The sequence below is a fragment of the Chelonia mydas genome, chromosome 1, assembly GCF_015237465.2.
Source record: "Chelonia mydas isolate rCheMyd1 chromosome 1, rCheMyd1.pri.v2, whole genome shotgun sequence".
Taxonomy (NCBI): domain Eukaryota; kingdom Metazoa; phylum Chordata; order Testudines; family Cheloniidae; genus Chelonia; species Chelonia mydas.
Genome location: NC_057849.1, coordinates 346,120,197 through 346,136,034, shown reverse-complemented (window position 1 = coordinate 346,136,034; position 15,838 = coordinate 346,120,197). Strand labels below are relative to the sequence as shown.

Genomic DNA, 15,838 nt, shown 5'->3' with positions numbered 1-15,838 from the left:
CTGGCACAATGGGGGCTCTGATCTCGGTCGGGATCTGTGCAGCGCCTGGCACAATGGGGGCTCTGATCTCGGTCGGGATCTTTGCGGCTCCTGGCACAATGGGGGCTCTGATCTCGGTCGGGATCTGTGCAGCGCCTGGCACAATGGGGGCTCTGATCTCGGTCGGGATCTTTGCGGCTCCTGGCACAATGGGGGCTCTGATCGCGGTCGGGATCTGTGCGGCTCCTGGCACAATGGGGGCTCTGATCGCGGTCGGGATCTGTGCAGCGCCTGGCACAATGGGGGCTCTGATCTCGGTCGGGATCTGTGCAGCTCCTGGCACAATGGGGGCTCTGATCGCGGTCGGGATCTGTGCAGCTCCTGGCACAATGGGGGCTCTGATCGCGGTCGGGATCTGTGCGGCTCCTGGCACAATGGGGGCTCTGATCTCGGTCGGGATCTGTGCAGCGCCTGGCACAATGGGGGCTCTGATCTCGGTCGGGATCTGTGCAGCTCCTGGCACAATGGGGGCTCTGATCGCGGTCGGGATCTGTGCAGCTCCTGGCACAATGGGGGCTCTGATCGCGGTCGGGATCTGTGCGGCTCCTGGCACAATGGGGGCTCTGATCTCGGTCGGGATCTGTGCAGCGCCTGGCACAATGGGGGCTCTGATCGCGGTCGGGATCTGTGCAGCTCCTGGCACAATGGGGGCTCTGATCTCGGTCGGGATCTGTGCAGCGCCTGGCACAATGGGGGCTCTGATCTCGGTCGGGATCTGTGCAGCGCCTGGCACAATGGGGGCTCTGATCTCGGTCGGGATCTGTGCAGCGCCTGGCACAATGGGGGCTCTGATCTCGGTCGGGATCTTTGCGGCTCCTGGCACAATGGGGGCTCTGATCGCGGTCGGGATCTGTGCAGCTCCTGGCACAATGGGGGCTCTGATCTCGGTCGGGATCTGTGCAGCGCCTGGCACAATGGGGGCTCTGATCTCGGTCGGGATCTTTGCGGCTCCTGGCACAATGGGGGCTCTGATCTCGGTCGGGATCTGTGCAGCGCCTGGCACAATGGGGGCTCTGATCTCGGTCGGGATCTTTGCGGCTCCTGGCACAATGGGGGCTCTGATCGCGGTCGGGATCTGTGCGGCTCCTGGCACAATGGGGGCTCTGATCGCGGTCGGGATCTGTGCAGCGCCTGGCACAATGGGGGCTCTGATCTCGGTCGGGATCTGTGCAGCGCCTGGCACAATGGGGGCTCTGATCGCGGTCGGGATCTGTGCAGCGCCTGGCACAATGGGGGCTCTGATCTCGGTCGGGATCTTTGCGGCTCCTGGCACAATGGGGGGCTCTGATCGCGGTCGGGATCTGTGCGGCTCCTGGCACAATGGGGGCTCTGATCGCGGTCGGGATCTGTGCAGCGCCTGGCACAATGGGGGCTCTGATCTCGGTCGGGATCTGTGCAGCGCCTGGCACAATGGGGGCTCTGATCGCGGTCGGGATCTGTGCAGCGCCTGGCACAATGGGGGCTCTGATCTCGGTCGGGATCTGTGCAGCGCCTGGCACAATGGGGGCTCTGATCTCGGTCGGGATCTGTGCGGCTCCTGGCACAATGGGGGCTCTGATCGCGGTCGGGATCTGTGCGGCTCCTGGCACAATGGGGGCTCTGATCTCGGTCGGGATCTGTGCAGCTCCTGGCACAATGGGGGCTCTGATCTCGGTCGGGATCTGTGCGGCTCCTGGCACAATGGGGGCTCTGATCTCGGTCGGGATCTGTGCAGCGCCTGGCACAACGCGGGGCTCTGATCTCGGTTGGGATCTGTGCAGCGCCTGGCACAACGCGGGGCTCTGATCTGGGCCCTGAGCACAACCCTAATACAAATAATAAATAACCTTCTGATTGGCGGGGAGCCCAGCTGTTTGGTGTCCCTTGGCCAATCAGAAAGCAGATGAGCTTTTAAAACCCAATCCACTCCTCCACCAGAATCAGATGGGCTAGTATTTACGGCACTGAGCCAAGGGGCTGGGATGGATTCTCCGGCACTCCTGCTCCCTGCCTCCAGCAGCTGCCTGTGCTCCTGGTTTAGTGCAATGTCTGCAATAGCTGGGTAGAGACCGGCCCCCCGTCCCACCCCCGGAAAGCCCCAGCAGAGCAGCAGGCCCCATTAAGGGTAGCCTTCCGGAGCGCTCGCTGAAGTGCAGCCAGGACAGCCCCAGCAGGCACAGCCATCCAGCAACAGACCATGCCCAGACTCCCATTAGCTGGCCGGTGACATGCCCTGCCTGCCTGCTTGGGTGTTATCCAGCTGCTAACACAAATGGAAAAATCAAGCGAAGAGTAGGGGACCCTGGGATTACAATAGGGTGAGTGGGAGGGCTGGGGGGGGTCTGTGCGTGCAGGGCATGTGTGTGCATGCTGAGCGTGCGTGTGTGTGCACACCGCGTTCACTGTGCGCGGGTGTGCATGCAGAGCGTGCGTGTGTGTGTACACCGCATTCACTGTGCGCGGGTGTGCATGCTGAGCGTGCGTGTGTGTACACCGCATTCACTGTGCGCGGGTGTGCATGCTGAGCGCTTGTGTGTGTGCACACCGCGTTCACTGTGCGCGGGTGTGCATGCTGAGCGTGCATGTGTGTGTACACCGCGTTCACTGTGCGCGGGTGTGCATGCTGAGCATGCGTGTGTGTGCACACCGCGTTCACTGTGCGCGGGTGTGCATGCAGAGCGTGCGTGGGTGTGCACACCGCGTTCACTGTGCGCGGGTGTGCATGCAGAGCGTGCGTGTGTGTGCACACCGCGTTCACTGTGCGCGGGTGTGCATGCAGAGCGTGCGTGTGTGTGTACACCGCGTTCACTGTGCGCGGGTGTGCATGCAGAGCGTGCGTGTGTGTGTACACCGCGTTCACTGTGCGCGGGTGTGCATGCTGAGCGTGCGTGGGTGTGTACACCGCGTTCACTGTGCGCGGGTGTGCATGCTGAGCGTGCGTGTGTGTGCACACCGCGTTCACTGTGCGCGGGTGTGCATGCAGAGCGTGCGTGTGTGTGTACACCGCGTTCACTGTGCGCGGGTGTGCATGCAGAGCGTGCGTGTGTGTGTACACCGCATTCACTGTGCGCGGGTGTGCATGCTGAGCGTGCGTGTGTGTGCACACCGCGTTCACTGTGCGCAGGTGTGCATGCTGAGCGTGCGTGCGTGTGCACACCGCGTTCACTGTGCGCGGGTGTGCATGCAGAGCGTGCGTGCGTGTGTACACCGCGTTCACTGTGCGCGGGTGTGCATGCTGAGCGTGCGTGTGTGTGCACACCGCGTTCACTGTGCGCGGGTGTGCATGCAGAGCGTGCGTGTGTGTGTACACCGCATTCACTGTGCGCAGGTGTGCATGCTGAGCGTGCGTATGTGTGTACACCGCGTTCACTGTGTGCAGGTGTGCATGCTGAGCGTGCGTGTGTGTGTACACCGCATTCACTGTGCGCAGGTGTGCATGCTGAGCGTGCGTGTGTGCACACCGCGTTCACTGTGCGCAGGTGTGCATGCAGAGCGTGCGTGCGTGTGTGCGCTGCATGCACTGTGCATGTGTGTATGTGAAGACTGCATGTACAATGTGTGTGCACGCACACAGACGTGCAATTCACGGTGTTAGGTGCGTGATTGTGTGTTTTCTTGCACGACTGTATTTCTGTGTGTGTGTGTCTACCTGTCACTGGGTGATGGGATGCGGGGTTCTCCACCCAGACAGCCGGTGCAGTGCAGAGGGGAAGGAGCTTGGCTGATGCTGGGGCAATTTGAGCCCCATTATGGCTTCCCAAGTGCCTGGGGATCGAACCCCTGTCCGGGGAATGGCAGCGAGGGGACGCTGCTCTGCCTGCAACGGCACCAGGCCTGTGTTCCTGCACCCGAGGCTCTGGCACGGGAGGGGTCCCGGAGGAGAGCCTGGCCGTGGGCTCTGACTCTGTAGCGTGGCTGAGACACATCCAGGATGTGAGCAGGGGGCACCGGAGGGGATGGAGCAATGGAAGGAGTTCGTAGGCTCGACCTCCGGAAAGGCCCCTGGACTGCGAGCGGGCCCAGGCTGAGGAGTTGTCTCCAGGGCAGGGGTGGGAGCCAGTCACCTGGGTGTCTAACCCCAGGCTGGACTGAGCCCCTGCGGGGCACAGGCCAGACAGGACCTGCTCTGTCTCCCCAACGTCACAGCCTACGGGGCAGATTGTGGGCTGCTGCAGGGACGGGTCTAGAACCGTCGGAGCACAGAGCTCTCCCGGGGCTCCCTGCTGCACCCCCCAGCCTGTCACGGTGCTGGGGCGCCGAGAGGGCGCGGGCGGCACTGTCGGGCTGTGTGCAGTGGTGTTGTGTTAGGGTAACTCGGGGTGCTGGCCCTTGCTGTGTCTCGTCGGTTCAGACAGGGAGCTCGGCAGGGCAGGGTAAATCTCACCGTTTGGGCAGCACCTGTCATGATGGGACCCTGCTCTGGGCTGGAGTCTCTACCACGTGCCAGGCCGGGGCCGGGGCTAGCCTGGTACGTGGCCGGACCCAGCTGCTCCGGCAGAGTTCACTGACGGGGGCGGGTCTCGTCGGGTCTCGTCGGCCTTGGGGCTGCTGACCTCAGAGGCTCCCCATGCTGTGCCCTCAGAGCCCGGGGTGTCACTTTGCCCCCGGAGGCTCCCGTGTGACATTGCGGCTCAGGTGCCCAGGGCACGTCCTCTGCACACTCCGTGTGTGTTTGCACATTGCCATGCCCGTGGCGCGGTGCCAGCCCCCTCCTACGCTGGCTGCTCCCAGGGGAGGCTGCCCTCGCTGACCATGCCACAGGCCCCTCTCCTGCCTGCAGCCCACGTCCCCTGTGGCAGGCGGGCAGCCGGGTCCCTGGCCTGGCCCCTGGCTGGGGTCCGTCGTTCTCTCCCGGCGGGACATGATCATATGATCAGCTGCTGTCCCGGGAGCCTGCAGACCTGCTCTGACAAGGAGACTTGGCTGCCTCTTGGGAGACTCCAGCCTCTGCACCCTCCCACGGACACAGCCAAGGTCGGCGGGGGGAGGCAGAGCTGAGACCAGACCCACAGCGGTGGCTAGTGCCAGGCTGACGGGAGGAGCTGGCTGCAGCTGAAGGGGCAGGAGCACAGCTGTCATCTGGCCAGACTCGCAGACCCTGCATCCCTTAAGGTGCTTCTCCGAGGGAGGGCGGTGGCCAGGGCGCTGGGTTCAACCCCCTGCCCTGCCACTGATGCCCTGGGTGACCTGGGGTAACTCACCAGCCACAGCCCTGGCCTGCCTCGTGGGGGAAGGGTTCCTGCATTGAAGACGGTGATGTGCACAGATACGACAGCCATGGGGCTGCGTAAGGCTCTTGGAGGAAGACAGCCATCTCGAGTGGGAAGGGGTCCTGGCCCCGCTCGGCTATGCCATTCGCTGCACCCTGCGATGGAACCAAAAAGGGGCCGGAGACATAACAGCCCTGGAGGAAACGGCCCGGTGTCTCAGAGGAGATCGGCAGGAGAGCAGCCAGCCTGCCGCACTGAGACAATCGAATGCCGTGTTACTCTGAAACCCTGCGGTTTGTCAGCAGCATTTGAACCCAGGCCCCGCAGACGCAGAGCGCACACATCTACCGCAGCTGTGAGAGCCGGCAGCACTAGGAGGCAGGCGGCTACGCTCCGGCGGACGCTGCACCCTCGGCTGCCGTGCTCCCTGCCCACGCAACGTTTCTATCCCGAGTTCCAAGCTAGAATGGAGGAGAGAAAAACCAAGAGGCATGAGACGGGGGGCCCAGCCGGACATCGGGGAAGGCTCTTACGCCAACAGTGGGGAGGGGCAGAGGAGGCTGCTACCAGGCTCGAGGCAGGGGGACACGTGAGCCCCCGCTGGACCAGAGATCGAGAAGATGTGTGGCTTAGAGGCTGGAGAAGAGGCACTAGCCATGGAGATGCTGCCAGGAGCCAGCCTGCAGGATCCAGGCTCATGATCGCTTGGACCCAGCAGTCTGCCAGGGTACAGAGGGACTCAGCCCCTTAAAGCTGACCATAGTGTAGGCGGGGGGAGGGCGGAGACGTGGCCTGGCTAGGGCAGGACTGGCCCGTTCAGTCTATTCCCTGAGGCCTCCACCATGAGTGACAGACTCTGTATTAGCATCACCCCACGAGGGCCAGCTGGAAAAGCTGGTGGACTGGTGGGCCCCTGTGCAGCCGCGATGTGCAGCCCTGCGCTGGGCGGACTGTGTTCAACCTGCCTGGGAGCCTGCCACTTCCCGGGGGTGGGCAGCCGTGCCTGTGGGCGGATGGCCGTGTGCCCGGGCGGCCGTGCCTGTGGGCGGATGGCCGTGTACCCAGGCAGCCGTGCCTGTGGGCGGATGGCCGTGTACCCAGGCAGCCGTGCCTGTGGGCGGATGGCCGTGTGCCCGGGCAGCTTGCCTGTGGGCGGATGGCCGTGTACCTGGGCGGCCGTGCCTGTGGGCAGATGGCCGTGTGCCCGGGCGGCCGTGCCTGCGGGCGGATGGCCGTGTACCCGGGCGGCCGTGCCTGTGGGCGGATGGCTGTGTGCCCGGGCGGCTGAGCCTGTGGGCGGATGGCTCTGTGCGTGGGCAGCCGTGCCTGCGGGCGGATGGCCGTGTGCCCGGGCGGCCGTGCCTGTGGGCGGATGGCCGTGTACCCGGGCGGCCGTGCCTGTGGGCGGATGGCTCTGTGCGTGGGCGGCCGTGCCTGTGGGCGGATGGCTCTGCGCCCGGGCGGCCATGCCTGCGGGCGGATGGCCATGTACCCGGGCGGCCGTGCCTGCGGGCGGATGGCCGTGTACCCGGGCAGCCGTGCCTGCAGGCGGATGGCCGTGTACCTGGGCGGCCGTGCCTGCGGGCGGATGGCCGTGTACCCGGGCAGCTGTACCTGTGGGCGGATGGGCATGTGTGCCCAGGCGGCCGAGCCTGTGGGCGGATGGCCGTGTACCCGGGCAGCCGAGCCTGTGGGCGGATGGCCGTGTACCCGGGCGGCCGTACCTGTGGGCGGATGGCCATGTACCCGGGCGGCCGTGCCTGCGGGCGGATGGCTCTGCACCCGGGCGGCCATGCCTGCGGGCGGATGGCCGTGTACCCGGGCAGCCGTGCCTGCAGGCGGATGGCCGTGTACCTGGGCGGCCGTGCCTGCGGGCGGATGGCCGTGTACCCGGGCAGCTGTACCTGCGGGCATGCACATGGCTGTGAGCACACAGCATTCGTAAGGCATGTTCATATCTGTGTGAGTGGATGCATGCATGCACCTCTGTGTAGCTGCGTGCCTGTGTGCTTGTGGGTCCATGGGCACACCCCCAAGCACGGGACACCCACCGCGCTGCCTTCCGCAGCATGGAATGCGTCAGTGCTGCGAATAGCTGTGTTGGTTCCTGCCCGTGGCTGAGCGCCAGGCCAGTGACTCAGTGGCCAGGGGTCCGGTTCACTCCCCAGTGCCAGGCGTGAGGAGCACAGACGCTCTGCATGGTGACCATGGATTGCTGACTCCTGCCGGCCCCTTCCCTCCTCCTACCGCTTTCCCAGCCTGGGCCATTGGCAGGGATGCATCTGGTGGTGAAGCCTGCCCAGCGGTGTCTGGGGCGCAGAGGACTGCAGTCAGATACAATTCATCGGCGCTGGCTGGGCAGCAGGCGCCGGGACCAATACAATCAGACCCTTTGAATTGAGGTTAACAGCAGTTTGTCTGGCCTCAGAGCCAGGCAGAGGGGAGTGGTTTCTGGGAGTGGTTCTAATTTTCAGAGTTAATTACATCAGGGGCTATGAGCCTGCTGGGAAGGGCAGCCCTCAGCTGTGCATGTCAGGGTGGGGGTGCAGCGGGGCGCGGCCAGGTGGGGGGTGAAGCGAGTGACCAAAGTGCTGGGGGATGGGAACAGAAACAAGGCCTTGCAGGAGAGGAACAGGCCAGCTGGGGCATTGTGTCCTAGGTGAACGGTGCCTGTCAGCTGTAACTGAAAGGTAGTGGGGTGCGTGTGCATTCACAATCAAATAATTTGGACCCCAAATCCAGCAGCCTCAGTGCAAAGGACTCCCGTGAAGAGGGCTCAGGTGTTTTACTACCATGCCATGAAAAACAGCAGCTTTGTTCAGAGAGAGAGTGAAGGAGACCATGGAGAGACCATCCTCCAGCTGGCCAGCACCCCGCTGAGCCCCCCACCCTGCTCCCTGCAGCACAGCGCCCCCTAGCACTGCACTGGAGCATGAGGGTCTGTGACGGGGTGGACTAGGTCCAGAGGCCCTCCTGATGGAGACCTCAGGGTCCTACCACACCTGTCCCAGACAGGAGCACTAGAGACGTCCTCCAGGCCTCTTAGAGTGGCTGTGGGGGAAGCGGCCAACCAGGGAGAGACAGCAGGGAGCCTCCAGTCAGGGCCCAGCAGGCCCATATAAAAGCAGACCAGCAGGCAGGTGCTGCCTGGAGCTGGAGGCTGGTGCTCCTGGCTGGCTGAAAGGCCTGCAGGGATCAGGGCCTGAGCAGTGGCTGGCAGGGACTGGGGAGCGCTCCTGGCCGGCTGCCGGGACTGAGTACAAGACTCCGTAAGGGTGAAGTGTTCGAGAAGGTGCTGGGGCCATGGGGAAGTGGCCCAGGGGACGGAAATTCAGGTTAATTAAAGGGATGCAGCAGGCATTTTTAGGGTCCCTGGGTGGGACCCAGAGCAGTGGGTGGGCCTGGGTCCCTACTCCCCCCACACCAGCCCCTAGGGAAGTGGCTTAAGCCCTGAGGAAAGGAGTAGAGAAGGGGCTGATTATTGAACTGTGAAACACCCTGGAAAGGGATCAGGCAGTTTCGTGACCCAGCTGGGACCAGAGCGGGTGAAGACAGTGTGTCTAGGGAGGAAGCCCTGGAGCTACGGCCCCATACCAGGGCCGGGACTCTAAAGACTGAGCCCTGGCAGGGCCACGGAGATACCAGTGGAGGGTACGGGGATAGGCCCCTCTTGGACGGGATACCCCAGACGGGATCTATTGGTTTCACATACAGACTATGTGAGAGACCCGGGCGGAGTCATTGGCAATCGCTGGAGAAGCCCCCGACAGAGGTCACTGCAGACGGACAGAGAGTGCAGACACCTGGCCAGAGGCACTGGTGAGAGGTGGGTGCCACCCTGTTACAGCCAGCACTGACTCAGCGGGGAGAGCGCCCCTACTGAGCCCCCAGCACCCTCCCTGCTGCCCCTGGGTTTTCCCGTTCCGGTACTGACCCGGCCCCAAGCTTCTGGGCTTGTGAGCTGCAGCCAAAGCCACAGTGCCGAGCACTATTTCTGCTCCCGCACCGCACAAGTCTCCTCGGCTCGCTCTCCAGCTCCCTGTGCTGCAGGGTCAGGTGCAGTGACAGGTGCATGGCCGTGTTCCCTGCCACTGCCCTGGGGTGCCGGCTGCCACCCTCCGCTCTCCCCAGATCCTGCCTGGGTCGGGGTGGTGGAGGCATCGGGGGGAACCACGCTCTTCCCAGGCTGCCTGCCCCATCCCGGCTGGTCTCTTCCTAGCTTCCCCCTGGGTCTGCGGCTTCCCCTCACTGTGACAGGGAGGGACACGCTCCCACTCTGCCCCCACCTCGGCCCGGGGCCCCTGCACCCCAACCCATGGCCGCCTAGCAGCGCTGTGTGAGCCGGCTCCGGCATCCTGCCTCGGCCGATCACCCGTTGTGCGGGCACAGGCCGCACGGCGACCTGCAGCGGGGGGCTGGGGGGTATGCTGGAGTCCGGGGGCCTGGGGTTAGCATCCCAGCCCTGGGGGGGATGGGGTGCAGAGGAGGAGGGGCAGACACCCCACACGTGTACCAGGGTGAGGGCGGAGGGGACATGGTGTTTGTGCCCAGGGAAGCCAGGGGCTGGGAGAGTGAGGCCCAGCCAGAGGGGAAGTGGGGGAGTCACTTAGCACAGGACTGACACGTGCTCAGGTAAGTACCGGAGATCACAATGTGGGGTCGTACGGGGGAGCCCCCTGGTGGAAGGGGGGGCGTTCTGCAGTGTCATTAGGGGGTTGAACCCGGGCCTGTTTGCATGGCAGCATCACCCTTTGCTGCCCGGGCTAAAGGAATGCCTCTGGCAGCAGTAGTTGGCTATTATCTTCTAGTGGACTGGCCACAGCACATGCCTCGATTGCAGTCCGCGCTGATTGATGCCAGCTGAGCATCTGGCTCCCGCCCTTCCACTGGCATTAAATTCACAAAAGCAAAAACATCCCTTCAAATAAAAAACAGCTCCATGGAGGTCTTCAGACAAAGCCAGGACTGCCCCGGAAAGGTTGAAGCCAGACAGCAGAGCACATTTCATTTCCCGTGATGAGGTTGTCACGGAGTGTGCGGGAGTCCAGGCCCTGCACCCCTCTTCCTGGGATTCACCGTGACTCTCAGCCAGCCAGTAAAACAGGAGGTTTATTGGATGATAGGAACACAGTCTAAAACAGAGCTTGTGGGTACAACCAGGACCCCTCAGTCAAGGCCTTCTGGGGGGCAGGGAGCTTAGACCCCAGCCTTGGGGTTCCCTGCATTCCACACCCAGCCCAAAACTGAAACCAAACCCCCTCCAGCAGCTCTCTCCTGCAGCCTTTGTCCAGTTTCCCGGGCAGAGGTGTAACCTCCCCCTTCCCCTCCCGGCTCACGTTACAGGCTCTCAGGTCTCCCATCCCCAGTGAAAAGAAAAGGAGGACTTGTGGCACCTTAGAGACTAACCAATTTATTTGAGCATAAGCTTTCGTGAGCTACAGCTCACTTCATCGGATGCATACTGTGGAAAATACAGAAGATGTTTTTATACACACAGACCATGAAAAAATGGGTGTTTATCACTACAAAAGGTTTTCTCTCCCCCCACCCTACTCTCCTGCTGGTAATAGCTTATCTAAAGTGATCACTCTCCTTATACTTTAGATAAGCTATTACCAGCAGAGAGTGGGGTGGGGGGAGAGAAAACCTTTTGTAGTGATAAACACCCATTTTTTCATGGTCTGTGTAAAAGATATAAAAACATCTTCTGTATTTTCCACAGTATGCATCCGATGAAGTGAGCTGTAGCTCACGAAAGCTTATGCTCAAATAAATTGGTTAGTCTCTAAGGTGCCACAAGTCCTCCTTTTCTTTTTGCGAATACAGACTAACACGGCTGCTACTCTGAAACCCATCCCCAGTCAAACTCCCCTGCCACATTCCCAGGTCAACGCTCCCCCCCTCCCTGCTGCGTCACAGAGGTTTGAAAAGAAAAGCCCCTCTCTGGAACGTCTAAAGAAATGGTTTTCAGATCCCATTAGCTTCCTGAAAAATAACTTGTCTGGGCTGATTTGTAGCTGTTGGCTGGTCTCCTGCCACACACATCCCATCCGTCCTCTGGCCCTAGAAGGACCTCGAAGCAGTTCCATGGGGTCAGCGCCTGAGGCCTCCCGGAGAAGGGGCAGGTGGTGGCAGAGGCAGAGGGTGGGAAAGCTCCAGGTCTTGGAGGAAAGAGAAACAGAACAAGGAGAAAGTGTGACCTGGGGACTCAGGACTCCTGGCTCAGGGAGGGGAGTGGGGTCTAGTTTATACAGCAGGTGGGTCTGGGACTCAGGACTACTGGGTTCTATGCCTGACTCTGGGAGGGGAGCAGGATCCAGTGGTTAGAGCAGAGAACTGGGAGTCAGAACTCCTGGGTGCTGTTCCTAATTTTCCCACCGATACGCTGTATGGCCTTGGGAAGGTCATACCCTCTCTCCAGCTCTTAGGTTCCCTATCTATAAGGGGGGACTGATGCTTCCCCTCTCCTGGATACAAACTCTCCCCACAGGATAGCTCGTGACAGGCCGTAACACCTTGCCCCTGGGACCTACCTCCCTTCCAGGAAATCCCACTTCTCACACCACCCGTGTTCTGCCGCCATGAGTGTGGAGGAGTGGAAGACTGTAAAACCCTCAGTAACCATTAAAGGGTGCAACACACCGACTCCCTCTCATCTGGGAAGGCAGCTCAGGCAGGAAGAAAGAGCTAAAATGCTCCCTTGCTAGTTGGCCACCCTGGTAGCTTGGCGGGTTTCTGGGGCCAGTTTCTGCGTGGTAACTGTGTGGCCAGGCCTGCCCGCGGGGGGTTGTAAGGTAGCGCGACGAGGGTGTTTGTCACTATTTATGGGACCTGCTAGTACATAAAGGTTATAAAACCCGAGCAGGCTGCACACAGAGTGACCCCCTAGGGCGCTGCACCTCAAGCAGTCCTTTGCCACCACCTACGCACTCCCATCCCTAACGGATAGCGTTTGGCACCTGGTTTGCACACGTGCGCCCAGGAACGCAACAGCCCGTCACCAAACCAACTGGCAGCAAGCAGCCAGGGTCAGAGCTATATAGAGAACGGCTAGCTCCACCCCCGGACGGGGCTTACGCGATATATAACCCCTTCTCCGTGTTGGATGCCTGTCACGGAGCAGCTGGTCAATCCCAGGGCTGCGCTGAGCAGGGAACGAAAGGAGGAGCCGGGCGCAGAGGCGGTGGCCCTGCTAGGGGAGAGCATGTGCCCCTGCCTAGCCGCCCCCCGGGGCGCACCGGGCAGGCCCATGCCGAGCAGAGCCCGGTAACGAGTTGCTGGAGCTTTCCATTGTCCACGCCCTGCCCGGGCAAGACTCCCGTTGTGCTTCGCTCTGGGTGTCTTCCGCTGGGCTGCACCCCAGAGTTGGGGCTGCTGCAAGGCAGCAGGGACCACTCTGCTCATCTAATCTGACCCCCTTGCTTGGCCCAGGTCCAGGACCCTCCCTGGGGACCCCAGCAGCCAGCCCAGAGCTTATGATGGAGCCAAAGCATGTCTGTTAGCAACAGCCCTTCAAACCCCAAGTGGCAAAAACCCCTCACCTGCCCAGGTCAGCAGCCCTAGTGTGGCGATCGCATGGGGTGCCATGGGTGAGGGTCGCAGTTTTCGGCTTTCCCGTGCATCAGCAAAGTGGATTTCGGAGGGGCCAAGGGAGGGGCCGCCAGGCCTGGGGAATGGGGCTAACGAGCTGGTGTGTGCAGGGAGCGTGGAGAGGCTGCCCGGCATGAGGACTGGAGTGTGGGCTGCTCCATCAGGTGAGCAGGTGCATTGGGACTGTCACTGCACGTTGCCAGCATGGGACCCAAGGAGTGGCTCACCTGGGCTCTACCCACACTAGTCTCCCCCCTCCCGCCCCCCGCACCTGCTAGCACCAGCTCAGCTCCACCAGGGTGTGCTCTAGTGCAGACAGGGCACCAGCAGCCTTTGGCACTGCCCGAGACCCGCTCGGAGCAAGTACTCTGAGACCCACCAACTCATCCCACTGCGATGCCACCAACGGATGGCAGCAGCTCCCAGTCGCTACGGCCCTGGGCCAGCTGAGCCCTCTGGGCAGGGATGGGAGCAGCTCTTCCTTGCCGTGCTGGCCCAGAAGAATTTCCCCAAGTCCCGTATTGAGAGCCTCACGGCGCACCAGGGCAGGGCTGTTCCTGCCAGGGATTCGCACCCCTGGCAGCTGCAGCAGGCTCAGATTAGGGGCCTGCCTGGGAAGCGGGTGCCAGCCCATGAACCCCCTGCTCTTTGCTTCGCACTGGCTGGGAGGGAAGGGCTTTGATCTATAAGGACCCTCAGAGGCTGGGACCTGCTGCACCAGCCCCCGTGACCCACTGGCCATGAGAGGAGGCCGCTGGCAGGGCGTCTTTGCAATGCCTCACTCCCTGCTTGGTCCCTCGCAGCCACAGAGTGCCCAGCCGGGAGGGCTAAGGCATTTCAAAGCAGGCACCGCACTCCCTGCAACTCCTTCCAAAATCCACCCTCAGCAGAAGCCGGAGCGGCAGAGCTGACGGCCCAGGCTCCAGCCAGCAGCGCCGCCCGGTCACACCCTTTGCCTGCACATCCTCCGAGGAGGAAAATGGCTCTCCTGCCTGTGACGGTGTGACGCAGCAGGGAGGGGGGAGTGTTGACCTGGGAATGTGCCCTGGGGACAGGAGACCTGAGAGCCTGTCACCTGAGCCAGGACGGGGAGGGGGAGGTAACACCTCTGCCCAGGAATGTGGACGGAGGCTGCAGCAGGGAACCTGCTGGGTGGGTTTAGTTTCAGTTTGGGGCTGGGTAGAGGAACGCAGGGAACCCCAGGGCTGGGGTCTAAGCTCCCTGCTCCCCCAGAAGGACTTGACTGAGGGGTCCTGGGTGTACCCACAAGCTCTGTTTTGGACTGTGTTCCTGTTGTCCAATAAACCTTCTGTTTTACTGGCTGGCTGAGAGTCTCAGTGAATCCCAGGAAGAGGGGTGCAGGGCCTGGACTCCCCCACACTCCGTGACACTGCCTTTGAAAGACATCAGAGTAAATCCCTCCCCGCCGGATAGTCCCAGCTGAGCGCTAAGCTGGGGGCCAACTCCCCCGCAGCAGGAGGGGGCTGGCCGTGGGCTAAGAAGCTCTCTGTAATCTCTCCATTCGCACTGATCTCATGAGCCAGATTCCGACGCGCTGCATCTCCTCCCATTGCCGTGTGCCTGAGCTAATGCTGTGCGTTGAAACAGGCCCACTCGGTGACTTCTCCCCTCCTCCCTCCCATGGCCGGCTAACGCTGGAATCAATTCCACACGCCGGAGAAGTGCAGACCTATTACAGCTCTGCTACAGCTCAATTACACGCCCTGCGGAATGCAAATCTCCCATTTTCTGCTCCACGCCGAGGGCTGCCGGTATCTGACTTGCTTAATTAGACTTCTTCAAGTTATTAGCTTTGCGAAGGCGACTGTTTTAAAGGCAAAAACAAACATGCAGCTGGAATATTAACGACTTCCTTCCCCACGCCAGCCTGTGCTCCTTTCTCAGCCCGCATGCCGTGCAGCACCGGCCCCGTGGGGAGCCCGCCTGCGCCTTCTGGGGGAGACCGCGCCTTCTGCGCCCACTGGCGGGGGGAGCAGAGAGTCTCTCTAACTACTCACATGGCCCCCCTTGCTGCTATTTCTGTGGCACCCAGACATCCCAGCGATGGTCAGGGCCTCGTTGTGCGGGGCACTGCACTGAGTGGGAGACAGGCTCTGCCCCAAAGGGCCCACAGTCTAAACAAGACAAAGGAAACATCACTGTCCTGATTTAGAAATGGGGAAACCGAGGCACAGAGTAGCTTAAGGGACTTGCCCACAGTAACGCTGGGAGTTGAGCCCAGGTCCCCTAATTCCCAGTCCAGGCCTCGGTGAGGCCAGCCCTCCATTTGGGATGGGGTGTCTTCCCATAGCCTAAATCCCCCTCCCCTTCCCCTCAAAGCCTGGCTGAAGTGAAGCATGTTGCAGGTACCATGTGAGGGGGTTTGGTCCTCAAGCAAAGGCCACATGTCAGCCAAGCTGCCAGGCCGACCCTGCTGCTTCGCCCGTCCGTGCCCAGGCGCTCTCACCGGCACCCTGGCTTGCTCAGCACCTAACGGGTGACGGCGTTTTGAGCAATCCCGTCCCAGCGTGGCGCAGCAGACGACTGGCACTGAGCCAGCCGGGCAGGAATCCGAAATGGTCAAATTCCTGCAGCCGGCTGCCTTGCCGGCTGAGATTCTTTTTTACTTCCGTAATTTGGATGCAGCCGGCTCTGAGCAGGGGGCTGTGTTAATCAGCAATCGAGACCCTGGCTTTTCTAGAAGAAGGAGACATGACCTCTGGCTGCCACCCCTTCAGATACGTTACAGGTCCTTCTGCCTGCCCTGGGCCCAGCCTGTGCCCGTGACACTGAGGGGCCGGCCGGTTGGCTCAGCAGAGTGGAACAGCTCTGCAGCGTCTCGGCATCATTTTTGTGGCTCCTGTTCTTTGCTGCGAATTAGATCGAGCCAGATTCCCCCTGAAACTGGAGTGTCTCCAGCAGCCTGTGCTCCGCCGCGTCCCTCAGAAACCTCCTTCAGCTGCTCTTGTGGGTTTAGTGCCTCTCAGTGTGGAAAGTGTGGGCTGCGTTTCGAGTCCTCC

At 61.9% G+C, this 15,838-nt stretch overlaps 1 long non-coding RNA gene across 1 annotated transcript; it reads left to right on the top strand.

Moving 5' to 3' along the window:
- Window positions 1-5,636: 5,636 nt before the first annotated feature.
- On the top strand, window positions 5,637-10,394 carry LOC122462382. Its single transcript, XR_006284890.1, has 3 exons — window positions 5,637-5,648; window positions 7,357-7,360; window positions 10,250-10,394. It is a non-coding gene; the product is annotated as an uncharacterized LOC122462382 (long non-coding RNA).
- The last annotated feature ends 5,444 nt before the right edge of the window (window positions 10,395-15,838 follow it).